Source organism: Triticum dicoccoides, chromosome 2B (genome assembly GCF_002162155.2).
Source record: "Triticum dicoccoides isolate Atlit2015 ecotype Zavitan chromosome 2B, WEW_v2.0, whole genome shotgun sequence".
NCBI lineage: Eukaryota > Viridiplantae > Streptophyta > Magnoliopsida > Poales > Poaceae > Triticum > Triticum dicoccoides.
The window spans coordinates 424313302-424319122 of record NC_041383.1 but is presented as its reverse complement, the minus strand read 5'-3'; positions in this window follow the sequence as shown (position 1 = coordinate 424319122).

Genomic DNA, 5821 nt, shown 5'->3' with positions numbered 1-5821 from the left:
CGGTAGTGGCATGGGAGGAGAAGCAGAGGGCGAGCAGGGCAAGGCGGGTGAGCCGTGGGGTGGCCAGGGCGCGGCCGGCAGCCGCGTTGGGCGCGGTGGACGCGCGACAGGAGCGGCGAGCATGCGTGGGGAGCCGACCTCCGTCCATGGCGATCAACAACGCGCGGGGGCATCTATGGCAACGAATCGAGACACGGAACAAGGGGGAGGTGAAGGGGGAACATGCAAGGCTCACTGGGAGGTTGTGTACGAGCTCGGGAAAGCCGGGGGTGGGGCGGAGCAGGGTGAATCGACAACGGCGGCCGTCGGTGCAGAAGTTCAAGGACGAGCTCGATGGTGGCGATTCGTTGCGGCTCCGCTTGATTTGATGCTCGGGATGGACAAAGTTGACGGTGGCTATCCTCATGGTCGCGGTCTCAGGGCTTGGGGAGGCCGGTGGCCGCATCTGTGGAGGCAGCATGGCGATGGTGTCGCTCGGGCGGGGCGAGCAGAGGAGGTCGCAGCACGGGGGAGAGGAAGGAGAGGCGGCTAGGGTTCGCCCGGGGGAAAGAGGGGGGGGGCTTGGGGTGCCCTTGTAGCCATCGAGGAGGCGGGGGATGGCCGCGATGCACGACATTGCCGGCGGATGGGCGCCACGATCCCCTGTCTCCCTGTAGCAGGTTGAAGGAGAGGGGAGGTGGGCTGGGCCGACCATTTGTCTAGTTGGGCCAAAGTGCCAAGTAGAATAGGCCCTTCTCTTTTTATTTTATTTTTACTCTGTTGTAGAATCTGCTTGCAGTATTTTGAGCTGCCAATTGGTCTTTGTAAAAATGTGGAACTTGCCACATAAATACATTACAATATTTGGCACTACCACAAAAAGTTTGGGAGGAGTTTGAATTGATTTGGATTTTTCACAAATGGAAAAGTATAAGAAAACCTGATTTGGAACTATTTTAATTTCCAAGGGAAATTAAATATCTCAAATGATGTTGAGTCATCCATGACAATTAGTTAGCGAATATTTTCAACCCATCAAACATTTTTACTTGACAGTTCGAAGAAATAATAATTTGACTTGTTTTCGGAATTTGAATTTGACCTCTGTTTGAAACAAGTGAGGTTTAGCAAGAGTAACAGTGGTGACTAGGCATCATTAACAGAGGATTACTGTAGCTTAATTATCCGGGCGTCACAATTCTCCTCCACTACAAGAAATCTCATCCCGAGATTTAAGGGGCGGAGTAAGGGGAAAGACTCGGGAAGGACGGAGCTCAACACAAGATAGGTACCTAGGGGCTATCTCAGTGAACATGGCATAGAGGCACCTCTCAAGTTGGAATTCAAGAAATACGTCAAGAGCAAGGTAAGGGGGTGCAATAAGAAGCTTAAACCGGGTAGGCAATTGTTCCTTGCCTGAAACAGAGGGTGAAAGTGGTTCAGAGCAATGTGAATAAGTATTGCGTCTGATACCAGAACGGATCACAAGGAAGGTGGCCCGTGAATTACATACGAAGCCAAGCGCGAGGGATAACTTTGAAAACAAGGATGTATAGGAGAGTCAGGTTTCGATCTTGTGGAACTGTGAGTTATGGGCCCGCCATGTGGATCAAAAAGTAGGAAGGGCGCTAGCATTTTGCATGGTCATGATAGCAAGGTAGGTCAGAGGATAGCTTGTCATTTATGTTGGCAACAATACTGGTACCAAGGGCGAGGGACGAAGACAACCATTTTCCTGCTCGTTAAGACGAGGCGGGCCAATAGGCAAAGTTCTCGTCAATTGGTGGCAACCGGAATGTCATCAATAATAGTAACAAGGTCTTACAGACAGAGCTTGGACACCGAGGTGTTTACATAAGCAGGGAATTATCACTGCTCAGATAAGATAGGTTACAAGGAAGATTAAACAAAACAATGGAAAGGAAAGCGTAGACTCGAATCAGTTATCTGTATTCTCGCGAACCAGTGAAAAATTTGAATCAGCGAGAAATAATAGTTGATCAAGAACTCATAAGAGGTTATGTAGTTCCATAATAATCTCGAGATACCATAGGGTAATACTCGAGGGTATAGCAGAACAGAGGTTGGACGGGTGAAATGATCTACAGAAGACAAGTACTTCCACTTGTCCGAGAAATGAAATCAAAGAAGAACAATCATGGTTGGAACCACGGTTGCGAAGGACCAAACATAGATACTAGATGAACTTATCACAACAGGATTATTATTATAACAAGAAGCTTCCATGATAGGATGTACATTGTGTCCATGGGCATGAACACAAAGTTCAAGGTCGACTCCCACTTCTCCAATGCATAACCTTTCATTCACTTCTCATTTTCAACAAAGCCATAGTGTTCAGATTTTATCTAGCATAACACTAGTAGAGTATGACCCATAGAAGTTTTCGAGTTCACACAGCTTGTGGAAGGCTTAGGTTCCACCCATCGGGGCATCTTAGGAACACACACCAGAAACTTTAGGAATAAATGACTCAAGCTTGGAAGCAGAGCATGGTTGACAAAAGCAGGGGATACAATTTACCAAAGGCATTATGTATCCAAGGAAAAGCTCACCAGGTTACTGAATATGAAGGACCCTATTGGATAAAACCCAACAAAGGATCCGGTGGTACACGAGGGATCTGATGTGAGTATTGATACTCAGCCAGACGAAGAAAACATGCAAAGAAATCAGATTATAGAAACGACTAACTAATTCAAAGCTCAAATGCAAAGGAATTATGATTCCCAAATCAAGGGATCAGAAGCAAATGCTCTGATCAAGAATGGATAAGTTGAATAGACTTAGGGCACAACCGATGACAATCTGATTGGCCGAGAACCGGCTCATGTTCAGGAAGACGTTTAAGCCGGAAAGATAATTTATAAGGACCAACTGATGATTGTGACTACTCACAAACATATCAAATCAAAAGACTCAAAATGACAATGAGAAAGGACGTCAATGGATACAGCTAGGCATATGGAAATAGCCAGGGTGTAGGCATGTAAGACCTTCTAGAGCAATTGGCGACAGAGGTCCTCAAAAGCTCGGATTGTATTACAAAGTATCTTATGAAGCATAAGAATAACTGGGGATGAATGGATACTCGATAAGAGCGAGTAATTTATCCGTAGGGATATTCATGCGCCAAGGAACTGGAAGGCAGTAAGTATAAAGAATTGTCGGAACATCAAAGAGTATTTCAGGACATCTTGTAATAACAAGAGCAACTGGGGATGAATGTATGAACGATAACATAGGTAGTTACGCATAAGGATTTATTGGTGGTAGGGATCGTAACGATGAAGGGTACGAGGGAATCGGTAAAACATCGGAGAGTATCTTCAAAATCTTCTAGTGAAGCGGGCCATCATTTGGAATGAAAGGGCTCTCCAGGAGAAGTATTTACGAGAACCTAGAGTTATAGTTTGCAAAACCATTTAACCCGAATAGAAGAGAGATCAGAGTCCCAAAGTATAGACGAGGAATAAAGATCCTAATACCACCCAATGGTGACGTGGGCCCGTAAGCCACACAGTCATGTTAGTAAATCAGTTTTTCAAAGACTAGACTCAACTTCGGCCAAGGAGTTGGAAAGGGGGATCCTACATGCAGCCGGCTCTGATACCAACTTGTGACACCCCCGATTAGACCGTACACTAATCATACACGCAAATGTGTACGATCAAGATCAGGGACTCACGGGAAGATATCACAACACAACTCTAGACACAAATTAAAATAATACAAGCTTTATATTACAAGCCAGGGGCCTCGAGGCTCGAATACAAGCTCGATACACAAGAGTCAGCGGAAGCAGCAATATCTGAGTGCAGACATAAGTTAAACAGGGATGCCTTAAGAAGTCTAGCACAAAAGCAACATGATCAAAGAGGCAAGGCCTCCTGCCTGGGACCTACTAACTACTCCTGGTCTTCGGCGGCCTCCATGTAGTAGTATCCGCCAACGGTGGCATCTGGCTCCAAGGATCCACCATCTGGTTGCATCAACCGGAAAGAAGAAAGAAGGGGGGAAAGGGGTAGCAAAGCAACCGTGAGTACTCATCCAAATTACTCGCAAGCATCAGATCTATACTAAGTATGCATTTGTATCAAATGGAAGGGTTGTATCTGTGGACTGAACTGCAGAATGCCAGAATAGAGGGGGAAAGCCTAGCCTACCAAAGACTAGCATCTTCACGCAGCTCTGAGCATCTTGCAGCATGTAGAAGAGTAAAGAATAGCAGTTTAATTAACAAGCATGTTGTAACAACAACGGTCAGAGATCATTCCTTGACTCCCTGCGAGAAAGCAATCTCGGAGCCACATATCCATCACATATCTCAAGTATCCGTTTCTAGTTATATAAGATCAGGATATAAGTCTGGACGTCCATTACCGCGGACACGGTATTCGAATATATATATGTTCCCTGCAGGGGTGCACCACGTTACCGAACACGCTCGATCACTCTGGCCGGACACGCCTTTCTAGGGTCAATGCCCGACCTTGGAAGATCAACATGTCGCAGCCCTACCCAGGCTCAGCATAGAGGTCCCCGCCGGCCTACATCCTAAGCGCTCCGGGGTCTTGGGCCCATCGCTCGTAGCACTCCGGGTCGTTGCGAGCAGGGTGAATACCAGTACTGCCTCGGATGGCCATCACGATCCGACCATGCCGCACTACTAAACTGGACGTCTGACAAAGCTTCGGCTGATACTGCGACGTCGAGGCCCATATCTATCCTCGCATGGTGGTTAGTGCGTAAGGGCCAGAGGCCAACTCAGAACAAATACCCAAACTAGTTAGTGCATTGGGGGCTCGCGGAAACGAGCAGAGACTCACGATAAGGTGACCCCGTCGCCCCATCTCATGGACTTACGACAAGGACCCAGACTGCCCGGCCGTGCCATGTGGAAAACTCGCGGGTGCTCTACGGGCCCGCCCGACTTTCACATCAACTCGCGGGTACCCCTCAGGGCCGACCCGACTTTAACAATGATCTCAAGTAAGTCAAGGTAACTGTGTGTCCAGACATCAAGGGGAAAACCCGAGGAATCACCCCCGGTGGATTCCACTCAATGTAATCATCAAGGTGAACGTAAGAGGGACCGCCCTCAAGGTTCACACTTGAGGTGTTGAACGACAGAGCCGTATCAGGAATGGTGAAAGAGGAAATCACCCTCGATGACCACGACCGAATAGCTACACTACAGAATTATCATCAGGGGTGCATTATGAGGGATCACCCTCGGCATTCGATAGTAGCTCTGCAGAGTCGAGCAACTAAAGGGGCGTGATGTGATGTGAGGTGTCGGGCTCTGGTCGTCGATCACGTTAATCGAGTCATCGATGATGAAGCAGGGCAACAAGGACAAGGTGGGGGTCACTGATGGATCACTAACCAACCTATACTAAGCAGTTTAGGGTAAGCAGGTAAGGTACAATGAGCAGGTTACAAAAGCAGGCTATGCATCAGAATAGGAGCAAACAATAACAATAGCAAAATCTAATGCAAGCATGAGAGAATGGAATTGGAGATATCGGGATGATCAAAGGGGGGGGGGGCTTGCCTGGTTGCTCAGACAAGAAGGAGGGTCATCGTTGATGTAGTCAATCACAATGGCATCAGCAGCGGTCTCGGGGTCTACCGGAGAGAAGAGGGGGAAGAAACAGTAAATACACGTGAACATATGCATAACATGATTATAAGAGGGGCTAGAGGTGTTCTAATGCAGCACTAGGCGATACTGGCGAAGGGGGAAACATTCGAGAAAGTTTTTCCGGTTCCCAACGTCTGTCAGACAGATGAATTGGAGGGGAAAGATTGCATGTTT